This window comes from Falco biarmicus, chromosome 3 (assembly GCF_023638135.1).
Source record: "Falco biarmicus isolate bFalBia1 chromosome 3, bFalBia1.pri, whole genome shotgun sequence".
Classification (NCBI taxonomy): Eukaryota; Metazoa; Chordata; class Aves; order Falconiformes; family Falconidae; genus Falco; species Falco biarmicus.
This window is the reverse complement of record NC_079290.1, coordinates 120,263,415-120,286,177: the sequence shown is the minus strand read 5'-3', so window position 1 is coordinate 120,286,177 and position 22,763 is coordinate 120,263,415. Positions and strand designations below refer to the sequence as shown.

General features: G+C 51.0%; 1 long non-coding RNA gene across 1 annotated transcript; it reads left to right on the top strand.

Annotated features, from left to right (window-relative positions):
• The first annotated feature begins 12,690 nt into the window (after window positions 1–12,690).
• Window positions 12,691–20,890, top strand: LOC130146542 (uncharacterized). The gene is made up of 2 exons (XR_008820950.1): window positions 12,691–12,999; window positions 13,112–20,890. It is a non-coding gene; the product is annotated as an uncharacterized LOC130146542 (long non-coding RNA).
• The last annotated feature ends 1,873 nt before the right edge of the window (window positions 20,891–22,763 follow it).

Genomic DNA, 22,763 nt, shown 5'->3' with positions numbered 1-22,763 from the left:
CACCTGGTTTCCGCTGTGTGCTGACCGCTGGATTTCATCTGCTGTTTCATTGTCCTAAACTTAGCAGGGGCAATGTGGAGTCATGGGCAATGTCGATCATTGGCAAGGGGCAAGCAGACTCCACAGAATTTGATTTGGGAAGAAAATTTCCTCTTACAAGTGGGGTCCAGCCCCACGTCCACGTAACAGGATGTTCACTTTGAGTCTTCTGTACAGCTCCTGTAGGTTTCCACGTGCAGGATTAACACAGGGTTTGTGTAAGTTGTTCAGGTGCTTTACTGAGTCTGCACACTTCTGCTCTGAACTTGATCAGGTTTTCAGCGAGATGCCAAACAAACACAACCGTTACCCTGAGCAAACAGAGGAGTTTGGGCAGCTCCTACAAAAGGCGCAGGCTGCTGCGGGCATGGGAGCCAGGTGGGTGCCAGGGGCTGCGGACTCTGTGGGGGCTTCTCGCCCTCCCCTCTGGCCCAGCGCATGGCTGCACTGTGTCTTCTCCAGAAACGTCCACGAGATGGTGGAATTGGACAGGGAAAGAAGAGTTTCTGCAGTAACCAAGGGAAGGTCAGGAGCGGTGGCAGGCTGGGACCTCAGAGCTGCTCTGGGCCAGGTGGCGTGTGGCCACTAGCTGCAGCATGTCCTGCTGCCACCGGGGGACTGCGACCCTCCCTCGTAGGGCCGGTCTCTTTCAGGCAGGGTTTCCCCACCTTCAGGCCTCCTCTTATCTACTTTCCTCCGGGAAGCAGGTCTCTTTCCTAGGAAGCAAGGAGCGAGCACTGCGGTGCTGAGGTGCTCACCCTGCGGGGAGGGAACGCCGGGGTCAGGGGACGGTGACCTGACCGAAGGTGGCAGCGAGCAGACCTGGCTGAGCATGTCACCAGAAAGCGGCGTGGGTGGGAAGAAAAAGTTTTGCACATGCAGAATGTTGTGATTTAACCCCAGACAGCAACTCAGCCCCCGCAGCGGCTCACTCACTCACACCCCCGGTGGGATGGGGGGCAGAGTCGGAAAAGTGAAAGTGAGAACACTGGTGGATGAAACAGGCAGTTTAATGGGTAAAGCAAAGGCTGCGCATGCAAGCAAAGCAGAAGGAGTTCATCCACCGCTCCCCTGGGCAGGCGGCCGCTCGGCCATCCCCGGGAAAGCAGGGCTCCGTCACGCCCAACAGGCACTTGGGAACACGGAGACCATCACTGTGATCATTCCCCTTTCCTCCTTCTTCCCCCAGTTTGTACACTGGGCATGGCGTTCTGTGGTCTGGCATATCCCTCTGGGCAGTTGGGGCTGGCTGTCCCAGCTGTGCCCCCTCCCAGCTCCTTGTGCCCCCCCAGCCCTCCCGCTGGCAGGGCCTCAGAAACCCAGAAGTCCATGGCTTAGTATAAACATCACTTAGCAACAACCAAAACCTTCAGTGTGTTATCAAGGTGATTCTCACACCAAATCCAGCGCACACACTGAACCAGCTGCTGAGAAGAAAATTAACTCTCTCCCAGCTGGAACCAGGGCACCAAGGCAGCACGTGCTGGGTGTTGATGCTCTCAGCTGTGTGTGACGAAGCCTGCGCTGCCCTTGGGCACAGCACTGCGCTGGGACCAGCAACAGCCCTCCCTCCCAGGAGGTCACCCCACAGTCCTGTGCCTCAGTTTCTGTGTAAGGTGGAGTCAAGGAGTCCGAGCCTTTTGGGCCAGTCCTTTGATATCTACAACGAAAAGGGCGCTGGAGCTCTGCATTTTCATTACTGACTCTGCTGGTCACTTGTGAGCCCGTGTGTCCCTGCCTGGTGTCACAGCCAGAGGGGATTTTAGCCTCATGCATGAGACTGGCCGGCCGGGGCCGAACCTGCGCGGGCTGGTGTCCTCCTTTCCCTCATGTCCATTGGAGTGGGATCTCCTACAGAAAGCCACCCGGGGTCTGCCAAAACCAGCTGCTGTTCGAGGTGTGACCGGCACTGACCGAGCTGCCTGGGCAGCCTGGCGCAGGTGCGCTCTGCAGGCTCCCGTGTTTGCAGCAAGACTCATGCAGTTTTCATGCATGGTGAGGTTGCAGACCTAGAATGAGACATTTTCCTTCGAAAAAATGAAGTTTACTTCTTTGAGGGATGCTGTGCTGGTGAGAGCTTTGCTGGACTCCTTCTTTCTGAGGAGAGAAACCAGATGGACCATCTGAAGCCTATGGGGTGTCCCCAGCTCCCCCAGCGTTCTGGGTTTCCAGCTTGTGCATTCTGGAGAGGCAAGGCCAGCTGCTGCGCAGCCTGTTACGGAGGCGTGCAAGGGCGAGAGGCAAGACTGTCAAGAGCTTCATCTCTACCTGCACGACTGAGCAGAATTTAATTACGTCTGCTCCCAGAAGAGCTGGCCGGTCCTTGTACATGAACCACGCGATATAGGCTTCCCAACAATCCACAGCACTGTGACGGGTCTGCTAGTCCTCTGGCCCAGTAAGTTGCCTCTAGCAGTGAGCAGGGAAAGCTGGTACAAGGACTTTGTAGCGAATCGTTCAAGAAAAATAACAGTATAGGGAAAAGAGTCTTGCTACTCCCAGGCAACATGTTGGTTGGATTTTGCCCTGAATCCTCTGCTTTTAATGGTTTTAGTCTGTCATATTTCCACAGTGTCATTTACATCTGCCTCTAATTCTGTGAGCTTGACTATCCGAGGGATTCCCCCGATGCCTCCCAGGCCAGCACCCAGATCCTCCTGCACTCAGCTGGGTTTGTGTTTGCATGATGCACATTTATCTGCTGTCAGGTAACACCTTCTGTTCTTACTGACCAAAGTGAGTCATTGCTCCCTTTCCTCTTAGTAGCAACAGGTAGCGATGTAAAATTATCTCACGGAGCTGCTCATCAGACACGGTCGTGGTAATGAATGAAGTTTTGAAGAAGAGGTTTGGTACAGGGAGGTGAAAGGGCTGGGTGAGGTAAAAGACCTGCAGGAACACTGGTGGAGGGGACCTCACCCTGGGATGCCGGGTGTGCCAGCAGGTTCCATGGGCAGACACCAGCCATCCTTGCTACTTGTGCATTTGTCAGTCACACTTGTCTTGCCTTTGTGACAGAGGAAAGCTTGTCTGTCCAGGTGTTTGATAAATGGGCAGAATTTGCTGTGATGGGACTTTCTGCATGGGGACGAGAAGGTCGATGCTAGCCACAGAACATGGGGGCTCGGTGCCAAGCAAGACAGTGCAACTGCTCTCTGAAGGGTGGGATTCAGAAAGCCTGAAGCATGATATGTACAGAGCAGGGCAGGAACGCTCGGCAAAGCAGCGAGGTGCCAGGAGGCAAAACAGGTTTTGGTCCCATCATTTGCAACGTACAATACATAGAGTGTGACCCAGGTTTATGTCAATGCCTGCTGGTTGCGCTAGCCAGGCATGCCCAGGCGTGGGGAGGCTGTGGGGCACTGCGCAGGCACACCTTCGGGTCACCTCTCACCAAACAATTCATATCTGCAACAGAACAGCCAGAGAAAAAAATAAGTGTGGTTCTCTGTACCATTTTTCTTTGAATTAATATATACACCAGGCTCATTGTTCCCCCAGCAGCTTTTTGGCTACCGCCATGTCTAAACCTTGATTCAAGAGGGACGTTGCCAGTATAGGCTTGCAGAAAGCATGTTTGTCCATGCTTTGACCGGGCTGCCACAAGCAAAAGCCATCGCTGCTGTGGAATTAGGTGGGACCGGTTCATAGGAGGCTTGTGTGTCAGAGGAAACACCGCGAGGAAACACCAGAACCGCAGAGGAGGTTTGGAGATGTGAAATTACAATTCCCTAATTCAGGATGCTTTTGTGGATGTGCCAAAGACCAGAATTTTATTTAAGTACTGATTGTCCACCACATCACTGCGTAAGTGTCCCAGCAGCTCACCGACCGCAGGAAACAACCCATCCAGAGCTAACGTAAAGCTCTGTTTACACGCTCCCTTATTTCTGTACCTGTCTTTAAACGTATACTGACAATATTTGCGTTGTAATGACTGAACTCTGCTTTCACCTCAAAATTTGCCTGGTAGCAAAAGTGATTTCTGGATAACTGGAGAACACTGAGCCTTCCCATTCCTCTGGGAATGGTCTCGCCTCCATGCAGGATTCAGCTCTATCCAAGGCATAAGGGAGCTGCTTTTTCCCCAACAGTGCAGGGGAAGGTTCAGAGCTGCAAGCAGCTGCTGAGGTGCAAGAAATACCTTTCAGGGTCCAGCATCAGCCAGGCAGCTCTGGGAGAAAGCTGGGTTCTCCCACAAGTTTGTGGGTGCCTCTTTGAAGAGGATGGTGATCGAAGGATGAAGGCACTCGGTGTTTTTGCTGAAGGTCACATGAGACTTCTGGCAGAGTTAAGGGGTGAGATCGGGTCTCCATGTTTCACTCCACAACATAAATCCTACAAGATCGTTCTCTGGTGCAGAGAACAGGTGACACAGCTTCTCACCCAGGGGTCACTTTCCCTCAGGTTCTTTTGCCTGTAAAAAAGGAGCATCCTCCTTCCATTTCAGGAGCAGAGCACGTGTGATCACCAGCAAGAGGGAGCATACCACTAGCACAGCAATGTGTCTGAGCTGTGGGACCCGACCTTGGCTAGAGGACAGCGAAGCACATGCAGAAGGAGCAACGCTGACAAAGTGCAAAGCAAACAGAGGAACTGGTGTGAGCGGACACCTGCACGAGCAGAGGGTGTGAGGATCAAATGAGCACATGGGCAGGCAGAAGAGTTTTCAGGCCAGCATGGCTGGCTGAAAAATACCAGGTCCCATGGTGAGACTCCTGTGAGGTTCTTCCTGGCAAGCTGGGCACAGACTGGAGAGCCGTAACGGTTCCAGAGAGTGACAGAAATTCAGCTTGACACTGAACCCTGAGACATGAAGACTGTCCTGGGAGCATTCTTGGGTGGACTTTTAGCAGAGGTGAAGCTGGGCTGGCAAGGAAACCTCACAGAAGCAGCTGAGCTCATGTTCTGCCCAAATCATCTGCAGGTCTGCCATCCCACAGCGAGTGATGGCCACTCCGCAGGCACATCCATGGGGTCACTGCCAGGTCTGCTATTTTTGGTCAGTGCCCAAGTCAAAGAAATCAAACATAGGCTTTGCCTCTAACCACCAGCCTCTCTCTCTGCAACAGGTGTCAGCAGAACTGGTGTGGTCATTTCAGGAGCTGGATGGGCTTTAAGCCACCCCATCTAACTCCTTCTTCATAAAACCCTGAGTCTCTGCACAACATTTGGTTATGTGAACAGCAGGTGTAGTACAACACGCATTATGACCGAGTAGAAGCTCCGCATGAAGAGCTTGTCACCATCAGTGACATCCCTGTATCCACCCTGATAACAGATCCACAATGCAGTCATTTGAGGGACACCCACCAGTCTAAAATGTCTTTCATTCTCTCACACTGACTTTTTTGGACTCCTACATCTTGAGCCTGACTCTGCAGGTGGCCTCTTCCTCCTTCTCTGCCATTTAAAGAGGCAAAAAAGTTGAGGGATTTCAATTCCTTTCTGAAGGCATACGTGCTAGCTTTGTTGGTTGGTAATGAGTGTATCACATAAACAGTGTGGGATCTCTCAGAATGGACTGCATGGAAAAGGACAAATCACTCATAGTTCACACAGTCTTCAAGGCAGCAAACCCCTGCTGTAAGTACTCTTTAAATTCTTACGTGATTGGATTATTCACCTTTATGAAATGTGTGAGAAATACAGCGACTTTCGGTTAATTCCATTGCAGGATAATTTGAACTTCTATTTAATTCAATCAAAACCCCCAATATAAAACCATTAGCATTCTTGAAACAAAATCATTTGCACGCTATTTCTACCAGGCTGATGTAGCTGTAATGGGTTTTTCATTGAGAGGCCACTGCACAGCTCATTTTTATGCTGTTTTTGCTTAACTGTCAATGAAGAAATATTCGCACACTTGTGCTACTAATTTCTGCCTAAATTTATAACATTTCCCTGCACAAAGTGAGTCATTACAGAAGAAACCCTTAAGTGCAGTCAAAGGATTTTGGTGCGCTTTCCTGCTGGGCTACTGTCAAGCTACTGCTTGCAGCTCATTTTGTTAAACATTCCCGCAAACCCCGCTCCACGCCTGCGGACAAGACAGGCTGCTAAGTACGAGCAGGTTATACACTCGGATCCATGCTGAGAAGAGGCCAACACTGTGAAAGACATGAAAGAATAAAGAGCTCGCAGGGAAGGAAGGTGTGAAAGGACAGGCAGCACGAGTGTGTTGGGCTGCCCGCGCCTGCGGTGCACGGGCTGGGTGCGCAGGGGCAGCGAGGTTTGGTGGTTTCAGTCAGGAGAAGCAGAAGACACTGGGTCAGGAGATGAGGAGAGCTCTGCACAAGCAAGCTGAGTCATTTTCAGATAGACATGAATGCTGTTCATCGCCTTTGTTCCAGGAGAAGGGGAAGAGCAAGCGGTCCTGCCAACGGCCGGCCAGGCGACAGGAGCACCGGGAGGGTAAACCCAGCAGTATTCACCCCAGGGTGAAAGAGTTGGCATTTTGATTTGATCTCTCCCTCTCGATCTCTCCAGCATAAGGCTGAGCGTGGTCTTAAGTGTCCCGTAGTGAGAAGGAGGTGTGCCACAACAGCAGGTCAGAGAGGCTTTTGTCCCTGCCTTCACCCCAGGGCTGCGGTCCTGCTGCATTTGCAGAGGGGCAATCTGGATGGGCCAGAGGAATTTTAATCCTGAATGATTTCCACATTCCTTCCAGCCTGGCAAAGGATTCTGCTGAGGCATCAACTGCCTTGTCCAGCTCAGCCTGTCCCACATCTGATAAGTTAATTGAGGATTTAATTGAGGAATTAATTGAGGCATTCTGCTGGTTACCACAACATAATCAGTCAGCTTCCCAGAGTCAGAGCTTTCCAGTCCATTTGGATTCAGTCCTGTAAACAACTAAATACCACCAACCTCCTCCGAAGTCCCTGGAGCAGCAGCTGCTGGGAACTGCAGAGGCTGGTATCCTTTCTGCGGGCCTTGGTGGGCTTTCCTGCCCTGCAGCGCTTGCGGTGCTGCCCGCGGCTCCAGGGAGAGAGGTCCCTTCGGAAGCAGAACTGCTGAAAACCCCTTGTTCCCTCCGTGCACTGGTCCTGCAGCTGCAGCCGATTGTGCTGTTCATTAGATCCGATTCTGGCATGTATCTTAGCATCCCAGGAAGACGTTTAGCTGTTGTTCTCAAAATGATACAATACCCAGAGAGATTTCTATCTTCATTCAGTGCATTTGTGCAAATTGCAGCTGTAATATGTAATGCAGCTGCAAGGTAATAACTGCACTTTGATTAAATTTGAGTTCCTGAACTATAACATGTAGAACCAAAGACTTGAAGGGTTCCTACTCAAATTGGTGCGAATGGCGATAAGGTAATGGGATAGTCATGGGACAAGGGGGTAGAAGCAGGTCTGCACTTTCTTCTCTTTATTAGACTTGTGCAGCCAGCTGCAGAATTTCAAAACAATTTTTAATTATTTTCCTTTTCTTTCCTCATTCCTAAATTATAGTGTACTCCAAGGAACCTGAAACAAGGAGCAGGCACTTGGAACTTACCAGGTCTCTGCCATGGTAACATGCCTCTTTAAGGCCAAGATTTCTACGTGCTGACACCATGGATGTTTTGTTAGCATTAGCATTAAACCCATGTCCTTGTAGACAGTACATTATTTAAGCTGCTAACAAGCTTTTCCGTACCTAAGGCTGTGTTGTCCTTCTAGCAGCACAAAGGTCTTGCTGCTCCCGCCACAGGTTCGGACACCATCCCAGCTACATGCATTCGCCCTGGGGGCACACAGCCTGCCTCGTTGTGGGCTTCCCCATGGGCTGCCAGGGAATCTCACCAGCCAGCGCTTGGTCTGTTGCTGATGACTGTTAAGTCCAGTGGTCTGGCCAGTTTTCAGCCACCCAAGTGTAGCTGTGCCCAGTCCACACTGTTGTAGAAGGCAATGAAGTTGCAAGAGCATGATTTGTCTTCAGTAAACCCATTCTGGCTCTTTCTGGTTGCTTCCTCATCCTTCACAGGTTCGGATAAGGGTTCCAGAAGGACACGCTCCAGGACCTACCTAGGCACTGACATGAGAATGACTGGCCCATAGTTCCCAGTTGTCTTCTTGCCCCAGCTGATGCAAAATCATCAGGGATGTAAACCCCTGACTAGCTCTCTGTCCCTAGGTATTCCTTCTGGCTTCAAATGATTAAGTAATGCCACAGGTGAATACAGGCAGAGTATGGCCCCACATCTGCACAGCTCCTCTGGGTCGGAGGTGCTTTTCAAACAGTCCTGTTGTTCTCATCTCTCATTCTCTTCAGCTGAGCAGCTGCTTCAGCTGTGCTTGTTCCAGATTGCAGCATGATGTTAATTTTCTGTCTATCGAGGAGGATTTCATTTCAGTTGGCAAAAGACAATGCACTGAAACAGCTACAGCCGAGACAAAGATGGAAATTAACATTTGTAAAGGGAGGAGGGGACAAAAGAAATGTTGGTGACAAGGAAGAAAGTGAAACAAAAATGAAATCATTGTCATTATCTGACTACAAAGGGGAAGGATGCTATTCCAGAGATGAAGACTCCTGCCATGTCAGCCTGCCAGAAGCAGTGTGTCCACATCCATCTAGGAGCAGGACAGGTCTGTGAGCACAGAGGGCTGAGTCACCCACCATCAGTCCTGGGCAAGTGGTTGCTTAAACGGTCCTTTCCCAGGGTATTCACCATCAGAGCCGTGCATACCCATTCGTTAGGTAGGTTGTTTTAAAATGTTCCCCCAAGAAGAGGGAGGATCCCCCAAACGACTGACCAAGTTGGGCTGCAAACTCCTGGCTGGTCCTTAATCTTCACTTGTTGCTGGAAGGTGGTGAGTTAGTCAGGAGCAGTCCCAACGCAGTGGCTGGGAGAATGTTACTCCTGCCTTGCAGTGCTGTCTGGTGAAAACACACATTCTTCCTCCTTTTCTTTCCAGGAACTCTGAGAGGGGACCATGGTCCCAGCTGGCGTCCCTACAGTCATATCCATGGCAGCCAGCCATGATGGCACACACACAAGGCACTCTGTTTGTCCTGGCCTGATGGATGCTCTCTTGCAGGTTGGCAGTTATGGCCCTGGTACTGGTGCAGCTCTGCCTGAAATCAGAAAACAGTCAGTTTGGGCAAGTTTTGGCAAAAATGCAGGTACCAAGCCTGGGAGCATGTGAGTCCCTACATGTACAGCCATCAGCTTGAGTGAACCCTGACTGTGGGTTGACAGTGAGCTAACATGTTGTCCTGACTGTGAAAGCTGCAGACACACACAACATGCTGGCTGAACACCTGCCCTGAAATGCAAATGATTTTTTGGAAGGATTTGACTGCTTCCTAAATGCTTGCACGGCTCAATTCTCACCCTCCCAGGGCAGATGCTGTCCTGTCTGCACACTCCCAGTGCCTGGCTGGCTCGGCTGGTGCCCTGCTGGTGCTGGGCATGCCCCATGTTCACACCTTCTGTAGGGTCCATTTGTTTGTATGGACCTTCCGTGAGGTGATTTGCTTCGCATTTATGCCTCAGACTTCACCTCTGTGAAGACTGAGATTAGCCCAGGGAACCTGATCCAAGGGGTCCTGCTTTGTACTGGTTTGTGCCTTGTGTACGATCACTCTGCAGTGTTAAAAATTGCCGTAAGGAGCATGTGCTCCTTACCCTAACTGCCTCATTCTCCAGAAAATTAAACTGCGGCACTCTGAGGGGGGCAGGACACCAGCCACTGTCACAGCTGGAGGGGTTGGTCCCAACTGCAGCTCTTGTGCAGGCAGCATCCTCCCCGGGGAGCAGGGAGGGGGGGGCCTGGGACCGAGCCCTAGGGACCAGGAGCAGCAGTGGGCTGGGACCTGCCCACAGCCACACGGCTTCCCAGGACAGGAGCTTGGGGCACATGAGTAGGCTGTGCCTGTCCTGCCACGGACGAGTCACACAGATCCAGCTTTGCTGTCCTGGGTGGCTGGAGCTTGCTGTACACGCAGTTCTGGAGCAGCTGCTTCATCTGTTCCAGGAGAAACACTCTGAAATTCGGGGGTTTCATTGCAAACTGTAGCAAAATTCATTTTTCCAGTCTGGGATGGTCATTCTCTGTCCATCTCAGGTGATAACAAATAATTGCTTTAGTTCACAGGTGATGCTTAAGCAGCGATCTTAAATGAGTGTTCCCAGAGGCATGCTGAGGGTGTCCTTGGGAGCTGGTGGTGTTTTGGTCAAGGAGAACTGTTCTTCTGGGCCAGGATCCACACCAGACACCAGTGGACTGCTGTGGAGATCGCAGTGAAGGGCAATTGCACCATCTGACTATAAGTCTTATTCCCATGGTCCCTGTCTGGAGATGACTTGTGGCCCTGCCCTGGAGCTGTTGCACAGTGGGAAACTCCCTTCACAGTCCTGAAATCAATAGAAACTTCGGGACCTCAAAAAAAATTTTAATAAGTCTCTTTTTGAAGAAGATGAAACAGTTCTTCAAATTGCAGCTCCTACCTGCAACTCGGCGACAGCTTCGCCAGTAGCAGGCACACGCGTTAGCGGCCAAGGCTCAGCCAAAGGGCAGAGCTGAGGATTTTTGTGTAGCTGGGAATCAGCTTTGCCAGGGAACCGCAGGGACTCATTTACAAGTAATGAATCATGAAACAGCAGGAAGCTAGCTAGCCAAGAGAAAGTGTGAGCTCTGCAATTAACTACGGAGCACTTAGGTGAATAACAAAGGGATGTGATACCAAGGCAGAAAGCAGGTCTGAGCAGCCAGAGCTGGGAGCCAGAGCTGGGAGCGTTGCAAGACTAATTTCTATAAGCCACAGTTTTTCCAAACAACTTTCAGTCAAAGAAATTCCTACTTTGTCTTGAACTGAAACAAATCCCACGTGCATGTAATTATCAGGCAAAACAGCTGACGGCTTTTAGCTCGTGTTTAAATTTATGGGTGACCCAGATCAGCAAAAACTAGGAAACCAGCTCCTTGAGCAGAGGTCCGCTCACAACTCCTGCTGCTGAGCCACAAGGCAGCGGGTGTGGGGTAAGGCCAGCGGGCAGGTGAAGGGAGGGTTTCCACTAGTAAGAGAAGGTTGTTGTGGGTTATCAGTTTACAATGCAGACGAGAGTGGGACAATTAATTATCCCCTAGATATGGGGAGGGGTTGGAGGTTCAGGTGAGAAGGTGAGAGTCACTGCACCACAGCCAGGACGCGCAGCTGGTGCAGGGGTGGTGTTTGCTGTTCCCAGCTCGGTTATGGGCACATGAGGTTACATGCTGTTCTGGGAAATGACAACTGCCTTTGTACGGAGCATGGAGATAGAGACGAAACTGCTATTTCAGGACAACTATCTATTATTAATGTCACCCAAGTCCCAGTAAATGCATCCTCCTCTTTGTCTGAGGCAGCGTGCCAGGAGCAGCTGTGTCACAGCAGCCAGCTCCCCTGCAATCCCAGGTGTAGCCATGGGGAAGTGAGGAAACTTTGTCAGAAAACATTGACTTCAGCCGATAGGCCTAATTTTTGTATCCTTCTATTTAATGTAACCCCAGAATCACTGGTTAGTAAAAGCCAAGTTGATACCTGTCCTGGGCAGGGGACTCTGTTACAGCTCAGTTTTACCAAAACTGTCTCTGGGAGGAGACACCAGAAACCATCACTCTGGACAAAGGGATGGAGACCAGGTGGGACCACACAGCCTCACTGGATCCAGTGAAGATCCTGAAAGTGCACCCCTGCCACCAGTCCAGACATTTTACCTGCTGTCCCTCTCCTCCTGGTCTGTATTCGTGAAGTTTGGGTCACCCTGGCCCTTCATGTGTCCTGCTCACCCTTTGCTGGCAAACATCAGAGGAGATGCTCTCCTTTCTTCTGTGCCTCTCAAGTGCAAGAACTGGAGCAGAAGCAGGGAGAGCAGAGACTTTCTTTTTGTGCTCCTGATGCAATATCACCTTTGAGAGACATCAGTTCACATGCGCAGCTCTGATATTTGCCCAGGCACTGTGAATAACCACGAATGCCACTTTGCTACAATAATTGCTTCCAAGCTTGCAAAGAAAGGAAGGTGCAGCCAGAGGCATGGCTGAAAACTTGGTAGAAGTACGCATTCGAGGGACCTGAGTGGAAACTCCGAGTGGACTTGGCACTCGTGGCCTTGGCTGTATGGGGAAAGCAGAGTTGTCACACTGTGTTCATCATGTTGGCTCTTTCACGGTCTGTCTGCCCCCACACTCACCCCTGTGTCCGCACTCACTCCTGATCCAGTGACTGTAGCTGCTACTGGATGAGCGTGGGGGTGGGAGATGCCTCTTCTCTTTCCTCTGGTTTCGGATCACTTCCAAAGTGACATTTACAGAAAGCAGTCATGTCCCATGTCTGGCGTACAGAGACCCTCTTGTTCCTTTGTGTTTGTTTTCTCAGCCTGCTTCTTCTCTGACCTTTTTTTGTTCTCTTTGCACCCTTTGCTGGTTTCCCAGGCCCATGAGGTGAGCAGATCAAACGGATGGATGCTCTGGACTTGTCTCCTGAGGGCTGGGAAAGCTGAGTTAGGCAGAGCGGGGAAGGTAGTGCCTGTCAGGGTAAGTCACCAAACCTCTGTGCAGATGCTGTCACTGAGAGGTAAAGCAGCGCTTGCTCCCTGGAGCTTAATCCTCTGACCTCAGACCTGTATCACTCCAGCCGGAGGAGTAATTCTTAGTGTTTACATGGGTCAGCAGCTAGACAAGGACTTGACTTAGATTTTCCCAGCGGGTCACACAGCTATTTGCTAATCAGCAGTAGCATAAACACTGCCAGGATCCTTATGGGTCACTTGCTAGGGACAGGCTAAACAAACCATCACCAGATGAAAAGCAGCATGGGTGAGTGGATGAGATTTGAAACAACTATACTGGAGTCCCGAGTCTGTGCCTGGAGGGGTTTCAGGACTTGTGCGATGGAGAGGTAGTTAGCTGGGAGGCTTGGAGCTCAGCCTCCGTCCCCGCACAGATGGGAGTGCACATGGGATGGACCCCGTGCCAGCACGTGAGTTTGAGCCCGCTGGGGAGCTGGGGGGGGGGGGGGACGACGACGGGGGGACGGGGGGGGACGACAGGGGGGTGAGCCTACCTTCCCTCCGGCTCATTGTGTCTTGCAGTGGGCTGTGGAGGTGTGCGACAGCTTCATTCCAACAGCTGATCTGGTTTCCCCCCGCGGTGTGTATCTGTTTACCTGGAGATATGAGCCCTCCATAGAAGCCCCAGCTCCGCTGCCCCCGCAGCGGGCAGCAGCTGCAGCCGTACAAACCCCACACAAGCAGCTCAGAGGGGGCCTGACCTCAGGTAATGCTCCTGGTTCTCCATCTACTGCTTCCGTCCATGCCCTCCTCAGCTACGGCGCAGCTAGCTGCTGGGTTGATCTGGCATGGAGCCACCACGTTGTGCAGAAAGCGTGACAGCTGTGGGGACGGGGTGACCCGACTGACCCATCCACTCTCCTGGTGATGGGCAGGACGGAGGGTGCAGCCTGGGGCTGGGGGAGTGCAAGGCTTCTTGCTAAAGGAGCTGGAAAGGTGAGACACCAGCAAAGTTTGTGTTGTCCATTCCAGCATAACGTGAGCAAGACTTTTATGAAATCAAAGTTTAAAACCGTTATTTGCACTTACTAATCAGCAGGATGAGGGGCTCTGGCTCCGTTAGCAATGTTGCCTCACTCAGTCAGCAGCTGCTCCGCTTGGAGGCAGGCACGCATGCCTGTATTTCTTCCTGTGGGATTCCTGGGGAGAAGTACTCACGGACCAAAATGAGGAGGCTTGGCCCCAAACTGTCCACAGCAAGAGCTGTGTAACAGTGTAATTAGGATCTGTGTTCTCCATGCAGCTAGCATGCAAGTTTCCAAGGAGATTTAGGAATACTGAAATCTCCATGGCACAATAAAAATAATTTTTTGCAGTACAGACTAGAGCAACAGCATCTATATTTTAGACCAGGATTTATTTTTAATAATCCAGCTGCCAAAAGCAGTGGCATGATTCTTCCTCAATTTTTGAAGACACTTTGCCATCATATTAAGTCCAGCTTTTTTCAAAACAAAAATGCTCACCAAGCTGTGGTGATTACAGCTCATAGCCAGAGATGGAAGCTGATGGCAACCGGAGCCATGGCCCTCTCCAGCTCACGGGGAGCTGGAGTCAACCAGCTCATCTGTGTTGGTTGGTACCGGGGGATTCACGACCAGCACAGGCCAGTGGGGCTGGTGGGGTGCTGCAGGGCTCCTTGCTGGAAACATCAAGGCCAGACAGGCCAGTGCTGGAGGGATCGGCAACCAGCTCTTTAGGCTTCTGTCTCATCCCTGCTCCCTCTCCCGCCACGCCAGGGCAGGAGCCCAGAGGAGGGAAGGGTGGAGAGAAGGTGGCAAAGGATTTCTTGCAATAGGGAGGTAGAAGGGAAGAGGGATGCTCCCTGCAGGGTGACTCACTGGGTATTGCTGGAAGAGAGACCTGTGGGTCCTGCCTGGAGCAAAGAGGGGAGAGGGCATCAGCGCGAGGCCCCAGGGAGCCAGCCTTTCCCAGGGGCACCCTGCCTGACCAGGAGGGAACCAGACTTGGGGCAGGACAGGGCAGCAAAGCTCTGGCACTCTCCTCCCCCAGAGGCTGAGTCCTGTGGGCTGTCCTGCAGGCTCTCTGTGGGCAGGAGCAGGGCAGCAGGGCAGTGAGTGAGAAACCTGCCTTCCCATCACCAATCCCTGCTGCCAGCCCAGAAAGGAGGAAATTCAGGATTCAAAAGTCCAGAGAGAGAGGGAGTAAAGATGAAAACCCCAGTGAAGAAAGGGCTCTCTGGTGAAGGGTAAGTCCTGCCTTTCCTCTCTTGCCTCTCCCTTTTTTTGGAAGGGGTAAGATGCTGTTGCCATTAGCCCCGGGGCAATGTGCAGTGTGGCAGAAAGTGAAAAGCAGAACCATGCGTGAAATTGTCCTGGAGGGGAGGGGTGGCGGAGATGGCATTGCACTATGATGCCACCTGCCATCACTTCAGGGTGACAGAGATGACAAGAGGACATGTGCTCCTGCCCAAACAGCAGTCAGCCTGACTGTGGGGTGAGCGGACATGGCTGGGTCCAAAAGGCTCCTGCCTTGCCCCCCGCAAGCTTTGACAGCAGCACCTGTACTGTTTCTTACCAGTGGCCGACACAACCAAGCTGGCTGGGAAGAAAACCAGCTTCTGACTCCCAAAGCAAGCACCTTTGATCTGGAAAAGTCAAAGGGATGCTGCCAGCTTCCCAGGATGTCATTTGCATGAGGATGCTGTGATGGTACCCGGCAAACCGGTAAAGGAGTGAGCCTCTTGCAGGAATTAACCCCCATTACTCCCCAGGTTAGGTGCCACAGGGGCTGACCTGATAAAGCAGGAGGTAATGACGGCACTGCCCAAACATAGCATGGGAGATGCTGAAGGGCTGACGTGTCTCTGCAGGAATAGCTGTCACACAGGAGGACCTTTCTGGTGCCACAAGGTGACCCACTTTACCAGCATCTGCTGAAATGAGAGGAAAGGATGCGGGGGGTGCACGCAAGCACGTGTGTGTGTGAGAGGGGCACAGAGAGGAGGCAGACGACTGGGATTCAGTCTCCACAGTGATTTATCTGGGTGGTATCAGCATTCGCTTCCTTTTCCCCCCATGAAAGCAGGATTGTGCTGCACTTGCCCAAGGGGTTGTCACCTTCTGGGTCATATAACTTCCTAAATGGGACTGCTTGGAGCTGCCTGTCTGTCATGAACCTGTCCCTCACCAAAACAGATCTGGGAGCTGCTGCCATCCTAATCGTTTAATATGATGCTATTATCGATGTAGGAACCAACGGATTTTATCAAACCTGTGTGCAGTGACTGACCAGCTCTGCACTGTGATCCGGAGGAGCCAAAAAGGACTTCACGGTGGTCACCCATGTAATAATCCCTGTAAGAAAGAATTTCCTCTCTTCTTCCTGCAGCAAGCTGCTTCATACCTTGGTACCCAAGGATCTGGGGTTTATGTTTGTATATTACTGTTCAGGATATGTTAGTCATATCTTGATTTTATCTTTTTCTTTCTGCAGAAGTGCTGGGACTGCTGGTGATGGGTGGAGGAGGATCTTTTGGCTCTCTCTTCCATGCTGACCACTTTCTGGCCTGGTTTTGCTGCATTTCTTGTCACGTTACTTTACTCTGTAGCTCAGTGGTTTACAAATGAGAGCAAACGCAGAAGCAAAATGCCCCAAAAGTTCAGGCTTTTGGAGCTGATCCCTAAGAACTTTCCCAGAATATTTGTGCTATGAAAGAAATACAGATCAGTGAAAAGCTTGTAAGTGAAAGACTGTGGCTTCACACAGCCCTGTAAGCTCTGGACACCGGTGGCGGTGAGGTGGGGAAAGCAGTCCCAGTTACATGCAGCGTTAGTTACACCTGGAAGCGGCTGCAGCGTGGGGTTTTAACACCGTATCTGTTTTGCCTTCCAGTCCATTTGCCAGCGCAGGGCTGAGGAAGGGGTGGTGGTGTTCTGCCATGAGGTTGGGGGTGAAAAGCCCTTTACATCAAGAAAGTATCAAAGGGCAGAGAGCACTGAGCTCCCTGCACAAAGCAGTGAGCTGGCTGTCCCAGCCCTGCAGTGCAGCCCACTCTCTCCCTGTCTGCCAGGACTCTGCGATCTGGAGTGAAGGCAGACCTCAGGTTTCCAGGCTGAATCTACAAGGGCAACATTGACCTAATTAGTCTCTGAAACAAATGGGAGAGAAAGACTTGGCACCGTATGTTACAGTAAGAAATCCTCTCCCTCTCCTTTCGCTCTCCTGGCCCCGGGGATTCATCCCGGGCAGGTGCTTCTTTGATTGCAGCAGGTTTTGAATCCTCTTCCCTCTCCTTGAGGGGATGCCACATGCTGTCTTCTGACCTCGTTAGCTTCTCCTCCTGTTCCACTTCCCTGTTCTGCACTCCCAGCCCCACCGATGTGCTAATTACTACAAAGCAATCTGCAGGAACGCGCTCCTCCGAGCGGGGTGAGGGGAGCAGGGAGAGGAGGGAGAGATGCTGTCAGAGCATCGTGGGGGATGGAGCAAATCAGGTGAGCAGGGAGCCTGGTTAAGCAATGCTGACGTTTGAGCTCACACCAGACTCTTTCCCTGACCAGGTCGGTGCCAAGTGTGGCACATGGGTGTGCAAGAGGTGAGCTGGTCTCCCATGGTGGGTCTGCAGAGCAGGCTGTGCTGCCTGCCCGCAGGGCCGGCTACCATGGGATCCCCACATCACCACAGTAGCTTGCGTGGTCATGGGACCTGGTGTGCCTCAGCTGCATCCAGGGCACTGGTGTGCTGTGCAGAAATAACACGAATCTCCAAGGGTGATCGTTGCCAGTTAACCATCCCCACTCAGCTCCGGGCTCCTCTTGCACTGGTCCGTGCAGGCAGGTCTGCACACCTGCCCACGGACAGGCCTCGTGAGAGGTCCCATTGCCCTGGACAGGGTGGACACTGCCGGCTCTGTAGGAGAGCTGTGGAGCCATGGCCAGTGCGTTGCTGCTCCCACCGTCGGGCTGTGATGGAAAGGCAAGGGGTTTGCTCCGAGGCTGCATCCCTCACAATTGCAGGTAATGGACTTTCAGCCTGCAGCTGACCTGTGCTCAAACAGGCAGAGCTCTCGGAGCACGGGCAGAGGTCCACACAGGGCTCCTCTCCTCCAGCACTGGTTGAAAATGAGGAAGCTGGAGGGGTCTGAAGTTTGGGTTAAATTTGTCTGGCTGAAATGACAAGATTTTCCTCTTCTTCCTTAATCAGTGAGAGACAATTGAAAATAGAGAAGGGAAAAACAATAATTAATGAAAGAGCCAGATCCTGAACCCTTTGCCTTGCTGTAAGTCTGAAGACAGCCCATTAAGGCTGCTGGGATTTTATTTTGATTGAGCTGGTGTGAGTGAAATTAATGTTAGTTTCACTAAACTAAAAGCAAGACAAAGGAGAGAAAAGCCAGTCCCTCTAACTTTAGCTGATTGGTAAATCAGGGAGAGGGACAGTAGGGTGACTCTCAGGAGGGACATTTTCCTTGTGAAGCCTGTTTGGGAGCGAGGGAAGCGATAAGGTGCCACCTCACCCAAGTGCAAGACCGTACTGCCGTTGACGAAGATGCCCTTGGGGTCTGGCCATCCTGCACATTCACACAACTTGCATGGTCTCAGCCGACACTCCCCTTCTCCCTGCTTTCAGATCAGGATCCGGGTTATAAGCAAGGCATGAAGTGCGTGAAGAGACCCAAAGGGCTCAGCTGAGGGCTCACGTTTTCCTGGTGCTCCCTGGGTTTTAATACTCATGTTGTGTTTTGAGTGCACAAGCTCTTGGATTAATCCATCCTCCCCTGCAGGTCCCCTCTGAATGCATCTGATGGCGCATGTTGATGCGCAGACTCCTCAGACATGGGGGTCTCTGTCTGGTTTTGGGATGGACCCACCTTTTGGTAGCATTTGAAGAAAGTGCCCTTTCTCTCTCCTATTACTCAGTATCTTTGTCTTTCAAAGCTTGCCATTGTGATCTCTCTTCCCTGTTGCTTCTATTTTAATTACGTGGTTAATGGGCCCCCTGCCAGCCTCTACCTTTCTTAGACCTTTCTCCATATCACACGTTATGTGAAAAGCAAAGGTTGCTCTATCTGCTGGCACGTACAGAGCAGCTGGGGAGGTGCACGGAGACCCACAGCCAGCGGTGCTGGTGCTGAGCAGAGCTGATCCAGGAAGCACAAGCCCCAGCTCTGGGACATCCCTGCAGCCTGACCCATCCCCCTGAAGAACAGCCAGGTAGAAACAACTTCTGGAGGGCTCAGTGGGTGCAAAATGCACTTAAGTGGAAGGTGTAAAAATGTCTCACTTTCTCGTGATGTTTGAGGAGGAGGTGCTGCTGCAACACGGGTATTTTTGGCGTGGTGTGGACTTCATCTTCTTTCCTACCAGCTCGTAATGACTCAGTTTTGAAGTCCACGCTGTTCTGTTCCTTTGTGGGTCTTACAGTTGCCCTGGCAGAGGAAGGGCAGTATGAGAGCTGCCCAAAGGGGTTTTGTGCTCTCCACTCTAAGGTAGTGGTTCAGGGTGGGATTGCACTGCCAGCGATCATCACCAGTCCATCCCGCAGCAGGGACAGCACCTGTCTCTCTCCTTACAGGCTCTGGAAAGGACCCAAACACTAAACTACGTCATCACTAGTTAGGTGGGACAAATGCCACCTACACCTTAGCTTTTCTCCTACCAAAATATTTACCTAACAGGCAGCTCTGGAGTTCTTTGACAGATATTTTGGTATTTGGATGCACGTGAATGGGAGATGAGTCAGCTTTTCCTCCCCAGCCTGTTTGCAAAGGGCACATCCATAGCGTGATGGAATTGTGTGTTGACAAGTTGACGATAAACCCCCCAGGCCTCTGCAAGATGTGATGCTTCTAAATGCTTCTACAGCTCAGCCACACGCCAGAGCGAGGGCAGGAGGCTTGTGAGTAGGTACCTGACCGAGCGAACTATCAAGTCTGAGTGGCAGATACCTTCAGGGGGACATTTGCACACTCTGCGAGAGAAAGGTCCACGTGGAGATGCTCTGTTAAATTTCTTTAATAAGAGTTCACATGGTGCTGTGTGTTGGATTTGTGACCAAAACAGTGTTGGTAACAGCCGAGCGCCTGCCTGCTGGTGGGGAGCGGTGAATGAACGCCCGGCTTTGCCTTGCACGTGCAGCTTTAGCTTTACCTGTTAAGCTGTCTGCATCGAAACCCATGAGTTTTCACATCTTTACCCTTTTGATGCTCTGCCCCATCGCACTGCAGGGTAAGCGAGTGGCTGGGGGCGCTCAGCTGCCTACGGGGACACGACAAAGTGGATTTTCTGCTCCCTCGAAGGGGCGCTGGATGTGCTGACTCACGGTGCAGTGACTACAGGATGCTGACAACGCCCTCCAATTCCTAGGTGCACACAACTTCATTTAAGCACATCTATTTTTCTTGTCTTCCCTTGTAGGTTTTTCTTTTCAAATATCCACTTGACCTTCCTTTTCTCTTCCTACCATCCTGTTTCAAGGCACGAATAAGTACCTTCGGGAGTAAGGCGCTCCCAAACGGGAGCCTGTCCCTGCCTTTTTGTCATTTGTCCCAGACCTGTGTGCAGAATGGAAAATGCTTACTTGCAAGACAGTGATGGAAGGGCATAAGGTCTGCTGAAAAATTTAGGATGTGAACTACAACATTATTTGCAACTGGTGAAGCTCTGTCTCGTTAGTCCTGGAAAATGGGAGCAAATGTTAGCTTTAGATCGCACAATGCATAGACACTGCAAAACACAAAGTTACAATTTATTTTGAATGTTTTGCAGTGTCATTTTTTCACCTGGTCTTCTTAATTTACCAAGCTTTTCAGACTTCCAGAATTTAGTTTTACAGATTTACATTTTTACAGATTTGCATTTAATTTTACAGATTTAATTTTTCAAATTTTAACATGTGGGAATGTCCACAGAAGATAGCTTTTCCTAGACTTTGATGTTGAAAGGCTCTTAAATTGGTTTCTCATTATTTTGGCATTGCTTTGTATTCACTGATGCTTGCCCCATCATTGTTGTGCTTTTTTAAAGGATAACAGAGGTGAGGATTGTGGAGTTTGGTTTTCAGGGAGCAATGTAGTTTTTCTTGTGCATGTTCCACTTCAAACTCCTGGTCTTCCCATTTCTTTTCACACAGGAAGCTTCTCATGTCCATTCTTATCTCTGTGAGCAGTGGCAATGACACTCCCTTGTCAGGGATGCAGACCTGCTCAGTGATGGTTCCAGAACACTGAGATACACAGCAGCCATGAACCCATCTGTACTGTGGAGGTCTATGAATTAGCTGAAAAATAAAGGTGTTGTGAAATGTGACAAAACTCACAATAAGGTGCATTTAAAGGAATACATCAAAGCCTGTCATAATTTAATTGTATTTTAGTCCAGTGGCAATATATAGTTGAGGGAAAACCATGTGCTGCATTAGGGATTTTTTTTCCTTGCCGCAATACCTTGTAGGGAGAAGCAGTAGCGCTTGCCCTCCTTGTGACTGTCACTTCTTTCCAAGGGATACTGAAAGGTACTTTGATTTTTTTTAGCAAATATTTTACTTCTGACACATTCCTGACCCAAAAGAGAAAATATCACCTCTAAAGAGCTAAGACTTATTTGCAAGCACTGGCTGTTTCAGGCACGGAGCAAATGCCAGGGCTGCCCTGGCAAGGGGAGTTGCTTGTCCAGCCATCCTTTGCAGGGTCACAGAGACATCAAGGTACGCCTGGCCTGTAGTTGCTCCTTTCTGCCTCTGCTTGGCACCAGGGTTTATCCAAGAAAACACTCAACTTTATTTCCACAGCACTTCTGTGACTGGCAGAGTTTCTCTGCTGCACGACACCTGCAAAAACTTCTGTTGAATCAGCAATATGCTGCTGACAAAACTGATCCCATCCCTTGATGGTCTTTGTAGGTATCAAAGGATGCTTTAACAGACAAAACCCTCTCTCATGGGCCCAGATGCAATGAAAGAAGTGGCAGAACTCTGTTCCCCAAGAGGAGGTTGTGCTCAATAGCTCATCATGGTCAGTGACTCATTAAACACTTCCAGCTCTTTCAGAGGATCCTGGTCCTCCCTCACTTATCCCCAGTCTCCCTGGTGGGATTTCTCCAACCTTCGCTGACATTCCTCCTCCTCCTTTCTACAGGTGCAATTTAAAGACACTGCCTTTGCCACAGCCCTTTGCAGCTAGCCGTGGCTGCTCCCCAGCTTTTCGTTCCAAGGCACCTGAGTCACCTTTGAAGGTGCAAGGCAAGCACCAGGCCCCCATGTAGCTTTGGAAATGCTCCTCCCAAAGTTTGTACAGATTGCAACATGCACTGTCCTGCTGTAGAAGGCCTGAATTCCACCCATCAGATGAACAGAAACAGCTTTGGGATGTGAACATCAGGAGGAGGAGGAGGAAGTGTCTAGATAGGGCAAAGGATCTTAGAGTACTGGGGAAAAGCAGCGCAGAAACTGGTGGGGTTCAAGCCTGACATCCTTGATGGGTAGCCCCATCTCTTGTCCCTGTGGCTTTCATCTAGCAGGCTGTAAGTTTTCTGTAGAACCTACTACAGGCTGCACATATCCATCGGGATGCCTGGGTTGCATGAGGACATTGATCCATGGGGGGGGCAGTCATTGCTGGTTGGCAGCAGCACTCAGAAACACCGTGTGCTCTGTCAGCGAGAACCCATCACAGGAGGACATGGGGCTGGAGCAGTCAGTGACACCTCTGATAAAAATCTTCCACACGAAATAATGCACCGAGCTGACAGGAAAAATCCACACCTTCTCTGCCAGGTGGGTGAGGCTCGACATGAACTGACGGCCTTTTCTCCCTCCAAAGCACACGGCGGTTGCTGTGCCCTTTCGCGCCCGTCATGGGCTCTGCCCCCGCATCCTGATGGGCTGCCCCTGAGGCTGAGCTCCATCGGCACTGGGTCAGTGTCTGTCCTCCCCGAGAGCCAGCACCGGGCTCAAATGCTGCAGCTGGGAGGTTAATCAGCAACTGCAGAGGGAGTGCTAAGGAAAAAACACATGTCCTTTTCAATTATGTTTGCTCAAATCCACTGCAATGAGCGGAGGGCCGTAACACTCAATTATTCCCAGCAATCAAATTAAATTTATGCTCGTCATTAAAGAGTCACTGTTTGCCCACGGCTGCCTCATTGGGAGCTCTGATCACCACTGTGTTATCATTGGGGGGTGGTGAATGAATTCTTGTGCATGCTTTATCCTC